Consider the following 22,514-nt stretch of genomic DNA (forward strand, 5'->3'; position numbering starts at 1 on the left):
AAATTAACCATCAAACACATGACTAAAGCTGTCACCATATAGATATATATACACCCATTCATACAGATGTTATTTTGAAGTAATGCACTACTAATAAATACTTGTTACTGTGCCTGTTTAGTGTACATGTGTTGCATATATGTAATTGGTATATATTCACATTCATAGTAAAGAGTACAACTCTGAGCTGTAAATTACAGTTCTAAATAAATAAATATGAAATTGGAAGCAAATTAGTCATTGAAAAGAGGTAAACAGATTTGATGTTTTTGTGTTATTGTTGCATTGGGTTTGCATTGCAAGGTTTTGGTAGCAGTGGGCTACAGGGGTTACTTCTGTGAGAAGCTGCCAGAAGCTTCCTCTGTCTGACAAAGCCAATGTCAGACGGCTCCAAGATGGACCCGCTGCTGGCCAAGGCTGAGCCCATCAGCAATGGTGGTAGAGTCTCTGGGATAATGTGTTTAAGAAGGGGTGAAAGTTGCTGAATAACACCAACTTCAGATGGAGAGAGAGGCGTGAGAATATGTGAGAGAAGCAACTCTGCAGACACCAAGGTCAGTGAAGAAGGAGGGGCAGGAGGTGCTCCAGGCACTGGAGCAGAGATTCCCCTGCAGCCCGTGGTGCAGCCCATGGTGAGGCAGGCTGTGCCCCTGCAGCCCAGGGAGGTTAACGGTGGAGCAGATCTCCACCTGCAGCCCATGGAGGACCCCACACCAGAGCAGGTGGATGCCTGAAGGAGGCTGTGACCCTGTTGGAAGCCCACGCTGGAGCAGGCTCCTGGTAGGACCCGTGGAGAGAGGAGCCCACACTGGAGCAGGTTTACTGGCAGGACTTGTGACCCCGTGGGGGACCCACGCTGGAGCAGTCTGTTCCTGAAGGACTGCGCCCTGTGGAAGGGACCCACACTGGAACAGTTTGTGAAGAATTGCAGCCTGTGGGAAGGACTCACATTGCAGAAGTTCATGGAAGACTGTCTCCTGTGGGAGAGACCCCACAGTGGAGCAGGGGAAGAGTGTGAGGAGTCCTGTCCCTGAGGAGGAAGGAGCAGCAGAGACAACATGTGATGAACTGACCACAAACCCCATTCCCTGACCCCCTGTGCTGATGGAGGGGAGGAGGGAGAGAAAATCAGGAGTGAAGTTGAGCCTGGGGGGAAGGTGTTTTTAAGATTTAGTTTTTATTTCTCATTATCCTACTCTGATTTGATTGGTAATAAATTAAACTAATTTCCCCCAGTCGAATCTGTTTTGCCTGTGACAGTAATTGCTGAGTGATCTCCCTGTCCTTACCTCGACCCATGAGCCTTTTGTTGTATTTTCTCTGCCATGTCCAGCTGAGGAGGTGAGTGATAGAGCAGCTTTGGTGGGCACCTGCCATCCAGCCAGGGTCAACCCACCACAACTATGTCATTTAAATGGCTATGTTAATTGAATACCAAAGTTTTTTTTATTTATTGCAAAATTGATTGCTGTTACTTTATAGCTTGTCATGTAGCATCTCTTGGAGATGTTTGAAAACCAGTCCAAGGTAATTTAAAATCTATTAGCTGAATAGAGAAATATTATCTTTCTTCCTGTCTAGAAAATACAGTTCTGGAACCATGGAAATGCAACATGTTTTGGAACTAAAGTATATTCTTAGAAAAGTAGTGCTAGTCACACAAGCAGAAAAAAAGACTCAGATCAAGGATAATTTTATAATATCAATTTATTGGATAACTCCTCTTAAATCTGTTGCGAAAAGCTAGATGATGAAACATAAACACTGTCCTCATGCCTGGCATCTGATCTGTAAAGATGTGTTTTCCTCTAAGAGGGTACTCTTCTGTTACCATGCTCTCAAAGGTTGATGTTATTTCCACATGTGATGTAACCTTATACAACTAGCTAATCATAAATTGTAAGTGGTAACATTTTTTTTTTGTATCACCTGCCTTATGATGTCTGAACATCTTCATTTTGGAGGGGCAGATATGTATGAGAAAAAAGTAACTTTTGTTTAAAAATCTTTGCATGCACTTTGTTGTTGCAAATGTTTTTATTTGATGCACTTCTCTATAAAAATTGTACAGAATAAACTGAGAAATAAATATAAAGGGTAGAAATAAAATCAGATTTAAACATGCAGTGAGACTTCCCTTCTACCTGATCCTTTAAAAAAAAAAAAAGAAAAAAGTTGTAACGACTACAATTATACAAGTATTCTAAAATACAGGATCTGTGCCATGATCCGATCTTACTTAGTAAGAAACCTTGATGAATCATTAGTCCAGATTTCCAGGATTGTACGTGAGATCCAGCTCTAGACTTGTTCAGACTGTTAAAGTAAATAGGTGTTAAGGTATCTCTGAACTGTAAAAACATAGTTGTATTCATCCATTGGTCCACAGCAGGATGTGTGTGGGAAACTGAATGTGTATTTAATGGAATCCTCATATATAAATCTTTCAAATATAAATAGAAAAAAAACCCCTTCTTGTTTATATTCTTAGATTAAATCTATATTAAAATGGAATCAGAGTTGAGAGGGTGTATCAGTAAACTAAAGTGAAATGTATTGCAGGAATGCTACAGTCTCTCTAGAAAGAGAAAAGATACATTCTGGAAATTTAGATTCAAGGCGAATCTTAATAGAAATCTTAGCCTCAGAAGGACACAGCTAATGCACTCAGATAACCTTAACTCTGCCCATTAGCGATCCTTTTAAACAATCAGGCAATTATTTTCCTGTAATTGTTTTTGCACAGTCCAATTAGATGAAACCATTCCTGTTAGATTGTTTTAATTTTTATTTTCTCTTATGGTGTCACTACAGTGTGAAATTAATGTTTCCTGGATCGCTCTGCATCTTAAGTCTTGTTTACACATGGGAAAGTTTTGAAAAAAAAAATCTCTACTGATGACACCAATTCAACTGAACAAATGCTGGCAGCACTGACAAAAGTCTTAGACAGCTTGCTGGCTGCCAACATCATTTCAGTACTGCCTTAGTTAGGCTTGCTCCCAGCTGGGAGAGCTGGCACGGTGTTGAAAAGGGTGTTTATTGTCTAGATCAGAGCTCTCTACTCTGCTACATTTAATTGCTGCAAGATGTCCTTTCTAGATAGGTGTCTTCAAAGTTGTTGTCAGACTAGTGATAGACAGTGATGGGTTTGAGACAATTTGAATAGTTTGGGCAACATAATAAAGAAAACCCTTAGCGTGTCTGAGTCTTTGGAGGTCTCAGGGCTAGGTATACACTCTGGAAAGGAATATGATCATTTTCTGGCCTGTCTTTTTTTCCTGGCATTACCTTAATCTTTTAAGGAGTCCATTAAGATTTAGTGTTAAAGGTGATGACTTTAGTCTGATGTTGCACATTCAGACTATTATGTACACCAATAAGGCAAGGTATTGGGCTTATGTTTAGAAAGGTTGCAAAATCATTTTGATATTTAGTAATAATCACCTTAGAAATAACTACACTATCTCCTGGAAGCAGTTTGCCTAAAGTGTTCCCTGAACTTCCTATTATAAACTGTTTCCTACCCACACTGCTTGCCTCAGCTTATCACCCAGGAGTGAAGCCTCCTAAGCTTGGTTTGGCAGTGGGCATCTTACACCTTATTCTTAATTCCTCCATCCACCCAAGTTGGCACCAGAAGTTCCTCTCCCTCTGCAAAAAATCCCAACCTGTACTTGCTCTACTTGCTCTTTGGTCTGACCAAAACAGATGATATGGAAATGAGAGTATGCTTTTAGGTAGCCATCTGTATGTCAACCTTTCCAAAATGAGCTATGAATGATTTTGTAAATAAAGGAAAACAGATGACCCAAATATTTGTTGACATTTTTAGGATGCAATTAAAAATTCACTTGTGCATTTTTTTTTTTTCTGTACTTGCACTTGTGTATCTTTGTTCCCTGGGATGGTGTGGCACAGGAACACATTTGATAGCTATTAAATAAATGCCAGAACTGGAAGGACTCACAGGAAAGTTTTCATTCTGATACTCCCAGTGCTTATCCAAGTTTTCCAGCTGTCTGAGGTTTCCTAATTACTGTCCTTTTTATGGTGTGGATCAGGCTTTGACATCATTATCTGTACCAAGAAACCTATAATTCCACAATTTGTCTCCTATAGACTTTAATTCTTCTGCTTATGGAATGATGTAAGTAGATATGTCATAATAAAACTAACTATAAAAATTCTTTCAACTGTTTTAAAGTTCACTTTCCTAAACAAAAGATTGAATACATTTAGTTCCAGCATCTAGAATTAATGAGTATAATTTAACAAAATTTTCCATGAATAATAGATGTAATTAAGTGGATTTGTGTTCTATGTACACATACTTTGGCCATACTTGTCTCAGTTTCTCCTCACATCCCATATGACCTCAATTCTTTTTCCCAGTGAGAACCTCCAGTTTTCCTCCGTGTTCCAAATAGTCTATCACAGTATCCTCATCTCTCTGGCTTGTTGCTGCCCATACAAGAGGGAGAACAATGCCAAGATGATTTTGAATATCTTGTATTGATTGCCCAGTTGTGCTGATTGGTCAAAGACAATAGATAATTCTTGAGTTCATACTGCTTTTATAAAATGATTTTCTCATGCTGAGCTCTTTAAGTCTCCCCCAGCACAGATACTGTTTTTCACAAACCTTGATAAACTTCACAACTTGGAAATTTCTAAATCCCTGTTAAGTCTAGCCCATTAAAATCAGCCACTGATTTGAAAAAAAATAGTGGGAAAATTGACAGCCAGCCAGCTGAATGACCAGAGTGCTGGGAATGTAAGGTGATTCTCCTTACCCACCTTTGAGTGCAGCCTCTCTCTGTGTGTGAGATGGGGGATGCAGGGTATGGTTCTACACCAGTTTAAACCAAGATGACACCAAACAGGGTGATCCCATTGTTAACTATTTGTTCTTGATATGGCCTTGTGCCAGAACTTAAGGTCTAGTGGCTGGTCCATCTGGAATGTAATCTTCAGTACTGAAGGTGAAAAAAAATAAAAAGGATTAGTACACCTGTTCTGCTAATTTCATGGTTTTATACATTAAATCACACCTTGGTGCTCCTTAGAGAGTCGAGGTGGGAGATGTGGATGTTAAGCAGGGAATTACTAAAAGCTCTCCTTGCTGTTGCGAGGGCTGTCTCTCCACTCCCAGACCTTTCTGGAAGTTGCACAGAAGTGTCAGATGTCACCAAGCATCAGGAGATCTATATCTATCTATATCTATCTCATCTCTCTCTTTCTCTCTCTCATCTATATCTATACATCTATACATCTATACATCTATACATCTATACATCTATACATCATCTATATCTATATATCTATTCTATTCTATTCTATTCTATTCTATTCTATTCTATTCTATTCTATTCTATTCTATTCTATTCTATTCTATTCTATTCTATTCTATTCTATTCTATTCTACATATATCTCCACATACCCATGCATGCACACATATGCACATGTGGATCTCACCGGTAGGAACTGATAGCCAGTCTTTAAAACGATAAGACTTTTTTCTTATGAGGGGGCAAAATAAATGTTAGTCTTTTCTGAACTGACTCATCACTTTTGCAGTCAACAGAAAGAACACTGAAGCTCCTGGCCAGGAGGAATGCCAGCACCCCACTTTGCAGGGCTGTTTCAGAGCATGCTTGACTGGCAGAAAAGAAAGTGAAATTTAGGGAGAAATGCAGAGTGGGAGTGGTGGAGAGGGAGAGGAAGAGGGAGAAGGAAGGAGGAAGGGGTTCCAGTTAAGAGACTTACCTGGGTGAAGGGAGCCCTGAATTTTATCCCTTACACCAGAAATGTTTTTATGCTTTACATGTAGCAGACTTTGGGGGACAACAGCTTCTGAACGGTCCTTTGTATTGTTGTATCTTCTTCTTGGATCTTTATATATCTTTACATATTTGACAAAATACACACTACCTTAAAATGTATTTTTTTACTATTATTCAGGTGAACTGATTGCTTAAAAATAGATATGCATAAATAAATCCTGTCTTTTGGTTTGATAAATTTATTTTGATGAGTGAGTTTGATAAATTTATCTTGATAAGTTATAATAGAAAAGCAACTGTTTTATAAAGAACAACACTCGTTTCCAATATTTGGGATAAAATATGCAAAAGGAAGAAAATCTATCTGGTTGGCTATTTTAAAGTTCCTTTTTATGTAGGCCAGTGACACAGATTGTCATCCTTAGCTATGTCCTTCCACAGTGTGTGATGACTGCACAGGATAGGCTGCTCCACCATGATATACATCGCATCTCGTATTGGGTAGGGGTTATTCATAACTGCATGGAGCTTTGTGAAATATGACTGGTAACACTGTTTGGTTTCATAAAGGAGTTTGATATCTGTCTCTTCTTCTCTCTCTTTTTTTTTTTTTTTTAAATAGCGGTTTGGGTTTTTTTTAAGACTTCATGCCTCCTCCTCTCCATGGAAGGATCTGTGTTGGTTTATTTCTTGACTCAGGATTTCTTTAGCAATGGCAATCAAAAAGAAGAAAGAAAGGAGAAGGTAATGGTGATCTCCCCTTAGTTGCCTCTGTTTTATATTTTAATGTGTTAAGAAATATTTAAATCTATTCTTACATTTTTTTAAAAACCTGGAAACAAGTTTCCTCGAACAAAGAAAACAAGCATTAATTGATTGTGTTATAAATTAATAGACTATCTCCAGATTCTTGCTATTAAACACCCCTTCAGCCCCCCTCCCCCCAAATCTAACAAGCTGCATTAAGTCTCTGGGGAATTTAATTGATGTTTTGAGGAATTTATACATAATTTGAAAACACCTGCATCCTAAAAAGGTGTTCAGAAGTTCTTGAAAGCATTTGGAATAATGTTTTCAGAATGTGTAGTGCTTAGCAGGTGCCAGCTGAGGTAAGCTCTACAGGTATTAGTCTGAACAGTGTTCACCTTGTTTGTGTGTTAAAGTAACTCATTATAAGCCAAGGTACATGGACTGCATGCTGCTTAAGTAGGAGTTAAGGGCTAATGAATTGTACATATGCATAATATGTTAGAACTTTTTCCTTCTAATCTGTGCTCCAACCAATGACTTGCAGATGTTTTATATGATCCTATCATATTTGGAAGCCAAAGGAACTACTTTGTGTCGATATAATTCCAAAGTCAGATGTTTCCCTTGCTTGCAATATTATTAAATCTAAAAAAGGAAAACATGCTAACAGAATTGCTAAAAGTTATTTTATTGCAATTATTAAATATATAAAAAATACACTATATATGTATGCATGTATACATATGTAACCTAGAGAGTAATAATATGGAGATTTGTACCCAAGTTTGCTTAAATCTGGACAGAAGTACTAATTTTCAAAGATAAATTGCGTTATTAATGTTCACAGCAGCACAACATGGTTGAGGTTGGAAGGGACCTCTGAAGGTCATTTGGTCCAACATCCCTGCTCAAGCAGGGCCACCTATAGCTGGTTGCCCAGAACTATGGTCAGATGACTTTTGAGTATCTCCAAGGATGGTAACTCCACCATTTCAAACAGTGTTAGCCATATTTTTTTTTTTCTCACACAGATGCAGAATTAGTAAAATACAATTAACTAAAATTGAGAAAAAATGAGTGCCAAGAGCCTTGGGTGTTAACTTTAGCTCAACCTTTTGTTTGCTGTGTACCCTCTGCAAGTCCATTAATCTTTCTGTGTTCCGTTATTTTTTTGAGGACTGTGTTTATTTAGATTGCAAACTTTTTGAGAAAGGCTCTGTCTTCCATGTATTTGCATAGTGCTCAGCACAGCGGGCCATATGATCTCAGTTCTTTAGCATAATAGTGCAATACTAATGGCCAGATCCACCTCTGTGAGTGACATGCTAATGGCTGTATTAAGCTGAAGGGCCAAGACCTAAGATATAAAATTTTCCTGAGAGCAGGTAAGCTCTTTCTTAGGAACTTCTTTGTAGCCACTGAATATGCTGAACAAGTATAATAGGACTAAAAAACCTCAAAGTGGTCCAAGGATCAATGCCTATTCCCAATTTGCCTTGTGGAGCATGGATCCAAAGACTGCTTGACACACATTTTGTTCTCTGGGTTCCCTGAGTACTTACATACTGCTAAATGAGGAAGGACAGATATTGCACCAAGGAGCAATCTCTAGCCCCAAAATCAAGTGGTCCAGACTGGACTGTGGCCATACTTCTCAGAAATAACTTCCACCAGAGTAAACTTACCACATTTATATTACCTACTTAGGCTTATGTTTTGCCTGGGTCCATTGTGATGTTTCTCTCACCCTGAGAAATAATTATAATTTTCTGAGTGGTGGTTATTTTAGTTCAGAATACCTGAAATAATGTGAGGTTGTATTGGCAGCCAAGATCAGGGTCAAATGAAACTAAGGATTCATGCTGCACAACAGGGAAAGTGGGGCTGTGTCAGGGTACAAATCCTGTTCTGATATTGCTGGAGGAGGCATCATAGGGTGGGAAAGAAATTTGGTGAAATCTCACGCATGATGGCTTTTAGGAACAGTTCTTAGTGTGAATTATTCTTGCAAAGAGGGCAGCTTTGATTGGGTAGACATGCTCAAAGAATGCTTAAATGACTCTTTACACTAAGCATATATGTATTAAGCATATGTACAGTACAAAACACTGTACCCCAATTACTTTATCTATTAGCATGTGTGCCAGTCTCCCAGTCCTTTATCCCCTTACTAGAGTCTCTGAACTATTTGGTTACACCACCATCTTGTCATTTACTTTTTTGGTGCAGGAAGGTCGTACTCTTTGCTGTGTCGTGATCCAGCTTTAGGTAACACACGTTTGCATGTCTTTGAGTGAAAGCTGGAGAGCCCTCTTTGTTCCTTCCATCCCCTTTCTCCCGAGACCATCCCAGATCCTGGGAGCTGGGACAGTATTTTGGGAGGCAGGAGAGTGATGTTTGGTCTCCTCTGGGTAAGGTGAACATGAAGCCCTGGTCTTATACACTCATTAGGTGTTCTTTGTGTTCTATGAACTAAACTAATAGAAGTTTATGTCTTCTAAAACAGACATACAGGTATTTATTTATGTTTACACACATATTTTCAGTTCATTACTTATTTTGATTTCTTTGTTTTAGTTTTCATGATTGTGCAAAAGCTTGAGTGTTACATGCAGTGTTATATGCATTTAATAATTTAAAGTTTTATTTTAAGAAAGACTGAAATCTCACTTATCTCATACGCAGAAAAGAATATACTTGAAAATAGGGACCAAACCTTAAAAATAGCATTCCCTGTCATTCTTGGGACTTCATCCCAAGTTGTCAAGATACTCCAGAGACAAGTGCTTGTCTTAGAAATACTTACATTTTGAAGGCAATACATAAGTGTTTGAAACCCGTAACACTTCTTATAGTGAGAATGGTTTTTGAAGATGAAGGATAAGTATCTGAGTTGGTTATATATTGTCAGCTGACTTGGAGGAAACCATATAACTATACATCAATTTTAAATGTAAATGAAAGGACATCTAGACCTTAAAAATAAGGGGTAGTTTGTGATAATTATTTTTAAGGTCACAAAATAGTTATTTGAAAGAGAAATATATGCTTTAATATAAATGTTTCCTTATGTTGCTTGCTGCTAAATACTTCCTCTATGTTTCTCTGCATATTTTTCGGTGTGGAACATTTTTGCTTTAATATATGATTTTGTTGCAAAAGACCAAAGAAATGTAATGTTTACTCTGAGCAAAAATCCAGCTCTGGTATTGTCAGCATTCATTCAACTCTTCTCATTCACTTATTCTCTTGCATCCAAATATTGTTCATCATGTCAATGTTCATTCTACTGGGATTGCTTCTCATAACACAAAACAAATTCAACTTGGTACAGTATTAATCTTGCAGAAACTTTTAGTAATTACTAAATTCATGTCTAATTACTATTCATGTCTAAGTGATAGAATGACACATTACTGTGTGCCAATTTCTCAAAAAATATTTTTAAGACATGGGCACATTATTACTATAAAGAAATATATGAAATTTAGTATGTCATATCATGTTTTTTTTTTTTTTTAAAAATCACCTATAATTAACAAGAAAGCAAGTTATTTGTTTTGCTGAAAGAAAGCTACCAACATATGAATGTGCTGACCATATGAATTTGAAGCTTAAACTTGTGGGTTATCAAGAAATACATTAAAAAGGTACATGAATTTGCTTAGGCCACATAATAACTTCCCATGATCAGAGGGTTAAGTTATTAAGAGAAATTTGTAAAGAAATGTTACAACATCCTGCTATACCTCAGCTCCCCTTCCTGGAAAATGAAAAATGTGACATTTCATTTTTTTCAAAGTAATTTGAGATCTGCAGTTTAGAAATGTTAGCTAAGGAATTACTGTTCCTGGGGAGTTCACAGGAGTCCAACCTCTATCACAGAATATTACAATAAAGCAACATACTCAGTGTACCAGTCTATTTGCAGTTCTGATTGGTCCTTGATTTTTTGGTGTCTGTTATGCTTTTCAGGGCCCTCACCAACATAGTGTGACACCTACTGCAAGCGGTGGTAAGATGTTTGGGGGTTACTCTGCGTAAGGGCTGTTTTATGTTCTGAGCTAGGTTTTCACCAGTCTAATAAAGCTTTCAGTGGACTTTTATTGTCATTCATAGCTTTATTAGTCTTTTATCTGACTGTTGCTTTGGCCTTTCCCTTGATTGACTGTGCCTATAGCAGGAATGCTATGTCAGCTGAAATACTCTTCACTCTTTAATTGTAATTCTGCCTTTCAGGGAATAGAGTTTCCAGAGAACAAGTCAGCTGCTGTTATAGCTAAAGTTAATGCTTTGCTATAAACAGCTCCATGCCAAAATTGTCTTAGATTATGTAGGATCTTCTTGTGTCAAAACGCTGCTCTTTTATTCATTAATACAGATATTTATGACAACTGGCTTGCAATGTCTTAACTTTCCAGAAGCATTGGGTTATAATGGTCCATGGCTTGGTGGAGATATGTTTATGCATTTAGATAAGTAACGTGGAGTTTGCAGTTATCTTGAGCCAGAAATGTGCGTTTAATTGTTCTGGATCCTTTCTATGGCCTGCCACAGTGTACATATTCTTCCTCACCATGTGCTCCTAACAGTTAATTGCATAATGTATTTGGTGTAGGTTTAGTAATCTTAAAATTATATAAGCTTTATATTAGAATTTATTGTACAAATCTGTATTAATCTTTTTTTCTGAGGGCTATGTGGGAGGTACCCCATTCCACTTGGTAAAACCAGCTGTTTAAAACTGTTACAGTTGGTTGATATTTATTTCTTCAGCACCTCTTCTCACAGGTACTGAGTCCTCTGCCATGACTCCCTCATCCATCCATCAGCAGTTCCTGCTCTTCCTCCCCTCTCCCGCTGGTCTCAGACTTCAAGTCCCACATCCATTTGGGAGAGCACAGCTCCTACTGCTCATGGTACTGAGCTGGATGAAGAGGCTGCTCTGCTTCCACCAGACTCACAAGTTCCCTATTCAACAGCAGGGAAGCCAACTGGCTCCCAAATTGAACTCCCTTGTAGGTACCTCCTCCAGGCTCCCCACCGAGACTCATGATTAGCTGACACAGACTCTGTTGTCTCCCTTGTCTTGGAAGAAATTGGTCTTGGCACTGGTAGTGTCATGTGTTGAAATGCCAGAAAAATGCCAGATAATTGTGATTCTATAGGTACAGGTTGTATGATTTGGATGGAGGTACTAGGTGACTTTTGTTAGTATATTTTTATGAGAACGCTAAATCGATCCAGTTAATGAGATAGATTATATTATTTTAGCTGTTCTTTGTAGAAATCCAGATGAAAAGCATTTTTGTATTGGACGTTTTAGGAACAGTTCTTGCCTTACATGACCTAATACTCATTGCATATTGCAGTGCAAGTGATGAAAGACCCTGAATCAGGATGTCCATTTAGTAACATGGTGGAAATGATCATAGTCCAATGATGTCAGGGACAGCCCCAAAAGAGACATGTACTCACTAATGCTGAGTTTCATGCCTGTGCTGTTGCTGTGAGAGCTAAATACTTGGGTCTGGGATTCACATACCAAATATATCTATGAGGCAGGGCAGCTAAATCAGCCAGTGGGAAATACCAAGGTCAAGAAAGAATTTGAAACCCCTTCTTGTGCCTCTAACTCCATGCCAAATTGAGGTTATTTGCTTTTGCCAAATGTGCATTCAGGTACATATAATATATCTGAGTATAAACGGTTGTATGTTCATACCACTTATATCTGCATTTACAGTTTTTAAACCACGTCTGATAGCTTTTTCTGCAATAATTTGTCCAGGCACCTTTTGAATTTATGTAAACTTTGAGCACTCTTTGCTTGCCACTGATATCTAGGGCCAGCTGGATGGCTTTCACTTCTGTAAACTGACTCATAGATGGTGCCAGATGCTTTTTTGTGAAAAGCTACTTCCTTTGTATTTATTTTTATATTTTTATATTTTGTATTTTTTGAAATCTTCTATATCAAACCCATCACTTGGCACTGTCATTTGATGTCCCCTAGTTCTTTCATTGAAATGACACATCATATAAAATGCATTTGCATGGCAACACCAGGCACAAAGCAGCCCTCAAGAGGCTATCAAGACAAGTATATATACTATGACCACGTATACTACAAGCCAGCTGAAGCTAGGGCTGGTTCTTGGACGGTGTCACCTACTGAGAGATTGTGGGGAGGCTCAGCTCATGCTCAGCTCAGCTGGCTACAAAGAGCAATACAGGTGTCACAGCATGGGGCACCCTGTGCAGCAGAGTGTTCTGCGTCCCAGGAAGTGGAGCAGAGATGCAGCCTCTGAGTGTGTGAGAAATGGGGTTTTACCCGGGGCTTGGGAAGCTGCAGAGGGAATTGTCCTACAGCTAAGCTGTTTTTCAGACCTTGTTTCTTTTTTCTCCAACAAGCTTGTGCAATCCTTGCTTTAAAGCCCTTAAAGCAAGGGATTACTCTGGAAATGCCAGAACAGGATGACATATAGTGGCATTTGCAGACAGCCTGAGAGAAGACAATAAAATCTGTATATCCTTTATTCCTGATAGTTTGATATTTTCTTTCTATTCAAATTACAATCACTGAGAAAAATTCAGACCCACACTGCTAGCTTCAGTGCTAATTATACAACATTTGGCCCAGCCAGTCCACATGCATGTCAGCGCAATGAGATTATATGGGCAGAAACCTGAAACAAGGTATGGTATTCACAGTTCATCAGTTTTCTGCCAGTTGCCTTAGACAATATCAATTGTTAGATTCTGCTCAATCTTAAGCTCGTTTCTGTAATATTTACATTGTCAATTTGTCCACAATGCTGGTGCACTAGAGCAGAACTCCCAGAACTAGCAGTTACTAGATACCAAAATTGCATATTTTTTTTCATTCTGGCACTTAACAGTCAATGCTTTTACACAGAAAAGCAAGAGCATTTTAGTAAACAAGTGCCCTAAAATAAATGCTGTGCTAAAACAGAGAGAGAGAGAAAGAGAGAGATGCTAACCAAATTTTTCTTTCAAAGGCAATTCTTTCTTTCCTTGGGGAACAAGACAGCTCTAACAGGTGGAAGGTTAATAAAATCATAAGAAAGATGAGCAGGGCACAGATTTGTCCTGGAATATTGTGCAGGATAATCAGAAAAATAGTATAGGTCAAATTCTTACATTGTTTGACCTCAAGAATTAAGGCAGGTCCAAATAGAAGTACTGCTAAGATTTCAATATTTAGCTCTGTTTGGTATAGGTCACTTTTTCATTTAGCACAAACTATACTTTACTCAAAATTTGTGTGATTAATGCATTGATTTAGCTTCCCAATGTGCACTGCTGCTAGGCAGATTCAGATATTATTTATTTTTATTAGTTTATAATATGTCAATTTTTCTTGCTTATCTGTCAGCTCCCACAAAAATACATAAATCAAAAATATAGCAATGTGGACACTAACAAGGCATAATTATTGTAGGGTCTGTCCCCTTTTAAAGAAAAATACAATTACCTACCAATATGTTGCTGGGATTAGGTCAGAATTTGCATAATACTGACTCATATTTTTTTAACAATTTTAACATCAGACAATAGGTTTTGCAAATCTATATTCCTTTCCTGTTTTTCAGTTTTATTTTTCAGGCTAAAATAATAAGAAGCTCAGTCAAAACAAGATAATTATTGCAGTCTATCCCCATAGAAAACTTTAATTACTCCATGGCATGTTTCTAGGATTAGGTCAGATTTTTATAAGGCTGATTTTTTTTTTAAATAACAATAGGCAATTAAGTCTGCCAAACTATAATTTATTACAGTTAAATTTATTCATTTTTTGACGGATAAATATTTAATAGAAAATAACTCAATCACTGCAGGAGATTAAAGAAGATTTTTACCTCAATATAATCTTAGAAAAACAGCAGACAGTTTTCTGTTCTTGGCTGTAATACCAAATAGCATCAAGTTAAATGACAAGATGAAAATAGTTGAAAATTTTTAACTTCAGTGAAATAATAGTTGCTAATGTATAGGATTATAAAACCCCCAGTAGCAGACTATGTAACAAATAGATCCCTCCTGAAATACTGAAAACTATGGTTGGGATCTAGGGTTAAATAACCGTGATATATTTATAGAGGGCAAGGGATCACCATAAAATAAAGCAGCAAATAGTAAAGAAGTCAATGTAAAAGAGAGGCCAGGGATTTAAGGTATAGAGATCATAAATTTTCATCGATATAAACAGTTCATGTACCTCAGGAGCTGAGTTTTAGCTATAATTTCAGGTCTGACCTATAGGCTTTTGGTGTTCACAGTGCATGCACGATCAAGATGCCATCTGAGGAGGTGAAAAAAACGTTTCAGATCTGTATGATTTACTCATTTAATCATCCCCAAATCCACCCCAAACACAACAATACTGTGTCGAATATCAGTACTTGAGAAGATTTTATTGTCCTACTAAATTACATTTAATTCTTACTATAACATCTCATATAAACAAGAATAGTGAATGATTTCCTCCCCAGTGTGTTCTTCGGGAGGCAGGAAAAGATTGTTATATGGAATGCATAGATCTGGAAAAGGTCACCTTTTCTCTATCCCTCAGAACTCCAGAATGCACAGATACTTTCAGTTGCAATGGATGGTTTTCTTTTTCTGCTTTAAGGTGATATTTTCTGGTTTAAAATAATAATTATGAAACCACCACAAAGAACCATTTGAGGCTTTTAGCTTTTTACTAATTGCTCTGAAAGAGAATTCTAAATGATTTCCAAATGACTTAAATGATTTGGCTAAAGAGCATCTTATTACAAATGGGCTGAGTTGAAAACATTGTGTCAGCACTAAATGAGGCTTTTTTTCCCCCCCTGCCTTTCTCTAATGGGCAGAGAAGAACGTGTAAAGCACCCTCCCTGCAATGACTTTTAAATGGGCTTTGGATCAAGCCTTTATTTAGACAATGTGTTGTGGTTTTTTGGGGTTTTTTTGTTTTTTTTTTTGTTTTGGTTTTTTTTTAAATGGAGTTTACCACACTGTGATATTTGCCATTACTGCACTCTTGCAGTATTCCCTAGCCTTCGAATCTGAAATCCTCCAAACAATGTGGGCAAACTTAACACTGGTTTGCTATAAATACCCAGCCATCTTAGAGCAGATGACTTCAAGCCTGTCAGTGGCCCTGCTTTGGTACTGATGACAGCTTGCTGAAGAATTACTGACTTGGGGACTGGTCCAGTAACCCTTAAGCAAGAAAGAAATCCTTACACGCATGAATAATCACATTAGTTTCATCAAAACCAGTTGCATAAATTACACAACCCGAGTAATAGCCTGCAAGGCGCAACTCAGTGCCAACCTACCTTTTACCCTCCCAAAGTTCATTGCTCATGTTACACCAACTTTCTAGAAATTCTGCCGTGCTAACGAAGGGACTTCTCTCTGTGCCCGTCCTAACGAGGTAACTGAATGACTTTTAAAGCAAAAGTGTTTGATATAAGTACTGCTTTTCAAATACTAAAATATCTGCAGACGATGTCAAACAGCTTTGGGGATGAATGCTTTTATTCTGAGCCACTAGGTTGCACTGTTGTATAGAGAACAAACTCTTCTCTGCCACGCTGCATACAAACAGCCTCATGCTGTGCAGAACCTTGTAAATAGTGTTTTACAGTTTTCACTAACAACAGAAGTATATGAGATCAAGAGAGGAAGACTCGCATTTGGAAATCTTTGCTTTCTCCTCAAAGGCAGGTCCAGGTCCTGGTTTCAGTTAGGTGTTTTTGTTCTGTGTAAGGTGCCCTGAAGATAACCACATTTTGGAATTGGATTTTTTTTTTTTTTTTTTTTTTTTCCCCCTGGGGGGACGAGAAGCTGCTGGGGGATAGGTTTGGAAGGGGGAACCAAGCTGTTATACTTGAAGAATTCTTGACTTGACACACATGTTCCTGGAGACCTGTCTAAAGCTGCCACAGGCCTTTCTATATACATAAACTCTGAACACGTGCTTCCCCTTTCCTCCCTGATTTGGCAGTGTTCGATGGCCCAGACAATACAAAAGCACACATCAATTACTTCCCTATGTACATTACACACTCTGGGCAATCACAAACATTATATACTGTTCACGTGTGAACAATTAATTACAGTTAGATTATATAGTCATTCTTTCCACTAGCATTGTCCAAAGTAAATTTTTCCTTTAAGTGTAATATGGTTTTAATTTAGGAAGCAGGGTTTCTTTAACCTATTTGACATTATGCAAACCATCTTAAAGGAGGTTTCATGCTATTTCCACTCTGTCTGCTAACATTGCTCCCCGCCCAAATGTGAGCTGTGTTTTATCAAGCAAATTACTTACAGAGGATTTTGTTCAAAAAGACTTTAGGTTCATTCCTTTACCCATATTTACTCAGCTCTGGTGTAAATCTTTTTGTATTTTGCTCTGTGGATTAGCACCTCTCTCATCCTCCCACTACCCCTCTCTTTAGGGCAGTAAGCTGAGACAATAATAATGAGGAGCAGAGCTGGTGACTCTCTCCATCCTGAAGCTCTGGGAGGGAATAGGTCATCCCAAAGGACCTGAGTCTGTGCTGGGTTAGTTTAGTTGGCCTGCTACAAGCCTCACATTTGGGAACTATCTGCTTCAGGTTTTGACTCTTTCAGTAACAACATTTCTGGCTGCTAATTAAATTTCTTACTGCTCCAACACCAGAGAAGACAAGCGGCACCTAGATGAAAACAAACTTCACTGATTACAAGAACACGTGTTGCATGCAATTAACCCATTACTGAGCCCTGGAAAGGAGAAAGCTGATCCGAGGGAAAAAGGACAAAAAAGAAGGGGAGATACCTAACAGGCTGAAACAGAATTTTATCTACTGAGCTTTTTAACTTGGGTCTGAGAGACTTCTTGCTACTGATCAGATACAGTTGCCTCTTCCACTTTTGCTGAAATGAAGCTGATGATTCTACTCCATTTCACCTAATATTAATACAGAATTAATATTTTTTCATAAGATCACAGACACACATGGAACTTTACTGCAGAAAATAATAGAGGTGAACAGACATTACGAATATTCTTCATTGGGTTTCCCTTCACATTTAATTGCACTTGTTTTCAAATACACACGTACAATTTCATGAGTATTTTACAGTGAAGCTGGTTTGCCTGCATATTTGCAGAAAGTGAATTTGCAGTTATACTGGCAAGTATTCTCACATGAAAATTCAAATGTGCAAGTGTTTATCTTTAAACTGTATGCTCATCCAACCAGGGAACCAAAAGACTCCTATAATCTCTCTGACCAAGTGTAACTGTGCACCAGGGACAGAGTGGTGGGTACTTGTAGAAAGTGATTTGTGCTCAGCCCTGGAACTTGCACATTTCCCCTGTAAAAAAAAATGCTTGATTTGGCATAGCACATAGTCTAATATGTCCAATGTGAATCATGGAATATGTTGCAATAAACCTACATATAAGTGAGGGTATCTGCTCCCCAGAACTTTCTCTCTATTAACATGGTATGGGCAACATAAGAGGAGACAGCAGCATTGTGGCTGTGCAGTTACCAAATGGAGAGAGTGCTCAGTCCCTAGGATAAAAGGAATCTTCTTCAAGTTGTGTTTATTTCAGTAGGAGCTGCACGTGAGTGCAAGTACCTGTCTTTACAGTTTTCTTCATAGGACCAAGGCCTTTGTTAGAAATAGCTAAAGGAATACATCATTTTTACTGCCACATCCACACTGGTCTTTGTGGATCTAGGGGTTTTATACTTTCTTTGAGAAATCATTGCCCATAAAATAAACAGTATCATTTTCTTGTATTTTCTTGGGAAAACACTACTCATTATTTCTGTTTTCTGAATGTAACAATAAATACATTATTCTTTTTCTTCCTCCTACTAAATTTCTTCCTTAAATACAAAGCAGACTGTATTTTAATGGTCACACGACTTTCATAGTTGAATACATTGCCCTAATACAAATACAGAAGCAGAAATAGCACATGTGTTCACACACATGTTTATTCAGGGATCAGGCAGACGTCGTGGCAAAGTCTTTGTCTGTATATACTGTGCTGCAGAGGCCAGCTGTGAAGGACAAATCTGAGGTGAGGAATATGCCTTGCCTAACTCAAATGAAACTTCTGTAAATAAGTTTGTTTAGTTAATACATAGATGCATATGATGAAAGATTGTATTCAAGCATGTAGCTTGGATCCTGACATTTGAAGTGGGTCCAACTGTTGTTGCGAGTCAAAAACTGCATATACCTGGTGGGAATGACTGAAATTTGAGCTCTAGCCAAAAGGCAGTATAGATGCGACTAGCATCTCTGAGAGCCCGGACATACAGCGTTCAAATGAATGTAAGCTTATTCAGTAATTCTTTGTGTAAACAACCCACAGAAGACAAGGTAAAGACACACACAAACGCACACACATCTATTCATTTTCTCTCTTTCAAAAAAATGTGGACTAGCCCAGCCCTCACTGATCTAGAATTCATGCTAATTAGTCTTTAAAAGCTAATGGATACCAGCAATGTATGGGAAACACGCCTCAGAATATGAGGATATGAGTTTGGACAACAGCTTCTGCATTTTATGCTGAACATTTTTTTATATAAAAAGTGGAACACGTTTATTAGAAGTGGATGCAGGATGTATATAACTAATTATAGTGCAATTAATTCAACAGATCATATCCCTTTTCTCCTCCTTCCCCAGTCATTTTGATAGTTTCTCCTGGCTGAAAGTAGTATATATTTATTATAATAATTCTCTATCTCTTTTGCTTCCATTCTCTTTTAGTAGAAATAATCAGCTGATCGATTGTTAGAAAATTAGCCCAGGGAATTCTCTTTAGTTTGCACTCTTTCTCTCTCTCATCTTGCTAAACTGGTGAGGAAATTTAACCTGCGACTCACACAGTTGTCATTAGACAAGTGTGTTGCCATCTCATTTTTAGAGCAAGTTTGTGTAGGTTGTAACTGTATTTTCATATTAAAATTCAAGAGGGCACATGTGTGTGTATACAGTACTGTGTATATTATGCATACAAAGTTATCGTTCAAAAGATCTCTATCATCTATTCCCCTGTAACACCCGTATACTTGAAACATGGTGCTGTAATATGCCTGTACCAATCAGAAAACTGAGCGATCATAACCTCTTGCTTACATCTAGGCAAAAAATATTTCAACTGTCGCATCAACAGAGTAAATCCCATTTTATTGAGTATACTTGGAATATAAAAATGATAAATGCTAACAATTAGATGTGAGTCATGTGTGTTTTTCAGGTCTTTAGAGTCTGAGCATACAGGATTCTGTAAGCCTGACCTTCCAGAGCCATCCATGGTATATAGGGAAGAGCTATGTAAGTGGGTTATGGAAATGTGTGATTAACCCTTGTCAAGGTGGTCAGCCAAATGAATGCTTGCTGGATTTCTCATTAATAACTGGTAGGTCTGACTCACTTAAATATTTATTCTCTTTCCATACAATAAGGACCTAGAAAAGCATTGTTTTCTCAGAAATTCTATATGTAGTTTTTTTCTTCAAGATTGTGGCAATACAACAGCAGGCAAATATTGACCCTGAAAAGCGTGCATTCCTCCAAACACCAGAAGTGTATTTCCAGGTCTAAAAAGGCTTGACACACAACCTGACCTGATGAAGGCACTCGTCAGGCAAGCTACATACCTATGACAAGTTATTCCTCTTTGTTATAAAACAGACAGACACCAAGGCCTTCAGATGTAGGTAGGAATACAGAGGACTTTCCACCTTTTTTCCTACTGATCTCACATGGCACTAGCCTGTTCTGCTTGTGACCATCATCAGAGTGGAGAAAATATCTAAATCCTAGGCTTAAAAAAAACCCTAGACACCAGGTAATAGTCAAAGTACAGTAAGAAGTACATTTGATTGAAGTTGGGGAAAAAAATATTGAGAAATGTGCCTGCCTCACAGGAGTGAACTTCAGATGCTGACCCTGAATCCTGTTAAGCTTCTTTTAGGTTTGTGTTATCCACAGGCTCATTCTCTGGAAATTTAGTAATGTAGATCTTTATGTTTCAGTAATTACTTGCTAGAAAACAGAAGGATCCTTCTGTTGTACCGATTCCAAATCTGTTTCAACACACCGTGTCACAGTAATGACAGAACTGGGGAGCTAGCTATTAAAATAGGGGGGTAGGAAACCCCTTATGTTCTGCCCTAGTAAGATTTTGCTAATTAAGCAAAACCAATGCCTTGGTTCCTTGTATTTGTCCAAAGAGGGGAAAGCCTTATCTATTCCTTCCTTTCCCCTAAACTCTGCTCTTGGACCGTCTGTGAATTATGTGAGCCCCTGTACATAATTTACCAAGCAGCAGCGCACTCCTATGATATGACTTCTCAGTTTTGCTACTGTCTACAAATGCTTTTCGTTTATGTGTCATTATCCATGCTTGAGCCATAGAAGAAGTAGGCGTCAGAGCCTGTTCTGATCTGAAAAGCCTGGCTCAAGTTGTAGGGATGCATGACTTCAGCTCACTCTGCACCACAGCCCAGATGGCAGATGTTCTGCAAAAATGCAGGACTTTAAGTCCTGCACTTAAAAAAAGTGCAACTCTAAAGAATGTCTTTAATTTCAACCTCTGGGGACCTGCCAGGCGAGCAGCTGCCAAGGCACTTGTGCTGCTGCCTGCAGGCTGGGGTGGGGAAGCCCCCTGCACAGACACTGGCGCATGAGTCTGCAGCTTGCTCCTTGGCCTCTGAGCACATGTAAGCAGAAACCTTAGATTATCATTGCAACAAACCACAGATAGTTCCAACTAGCACAAGGACGGTGATGTTCCTAGACTTTAAATCACTGTTCCCGCTCAAGTGTGCTCCACTCTGAACTGAGACAGGGTTTTGCTATGTCTGGAGTGGCAGATCCTCTCTCTGCACCGGCTAACAAAAATGCACAGGGTGTCTAGGTTAAGCAGATGGTTATGTCCTGAAACAGGGATTTTTGAGGCCATTTGGGTGTTTTGTGGGACCATAAATAAAAACTTTACACAACAGGCATCCAACTCTGTTTTGGAATGCATCCAATCTCAATTAACAAAATCTTGCTAGGTCAGAGAATAAGTATTTTTTCCTATCCTTCTCTATTTTTGTAGACAGCCCCCTAAAATCTGAAGATGTTTTCTGTCCTGTGGGAATTAAGATTGTGGCTAGTGGGAGTCAGGCTGGGCAGCCAATGGATGCAAAGAGGTGGGATTTCTTGATAAAGAGTGGGTAGGACAGAGAGAAGAAGCTTGATACAGACTCCCAGTGATAGACACCTTTTTCATTAATAGTTACATGTGAGCTAACTGCATCCCCTTTTCTAGATGTCCCTTCTTCATGCTAACGTTCTCTTCCAATGAATATAAATGACTAATCTAATCAGTTTCCCTTAACCACCTCAACATATCTTATCTTGAAATTGAAATGCCTACAGCCAAATTTATTTCAATGCTGACCCCTACCCTTTCCAACATACCTTATTTTGAAGCCTAATATGCCTTTTCTCATAGCTTTATTTATAGGCTTTATTTTCTACCCTGTGCTTTTCTGTACCTCAAAAACTACCCAATGCCTTTTTGCACCTGCAGTTCTCCTCACTTCAGAGGTGCATCTTGAGGCACACAGAAGGTACAGGATTTGACCAAGTTTCCACAGGATATTAGGAACAAAATCAGGCTTTCAGACGTCCAAAGCTAGTCTCTGGCATTCTTCTGTTTGGAAGCTGGCCTAGTGTAACATTTTGTGTAAAGATTTATAACATTTGCTGTTCAGAGGGAAGCTCAAAAGCCCCTGAAGTCTATGCTCATATGTATGATGTTGGGCCATAGTAAGTGTATATGTGTGTGTGTATCTACCCCCAGGGAACAGTGGGAAGTTATTAGTTAGCCAAGATGGCATAATAAAGTATTGAGGCTGGAACACCCACCTTTCTGGAAGATGTAG

Source organism: Strix aluco, chromosome 1, assembly GCF_031877795.1.
Source record: "Strix aluco isolate bStrAlu1 chromosome 1, bStrAlu1.hap1, whole genome shotgun sequence".
NCBI lineage: Eukaryota > Metazoa > Chordata > Aves > Strigiformes > Strigidae > Strix > Strix aluco.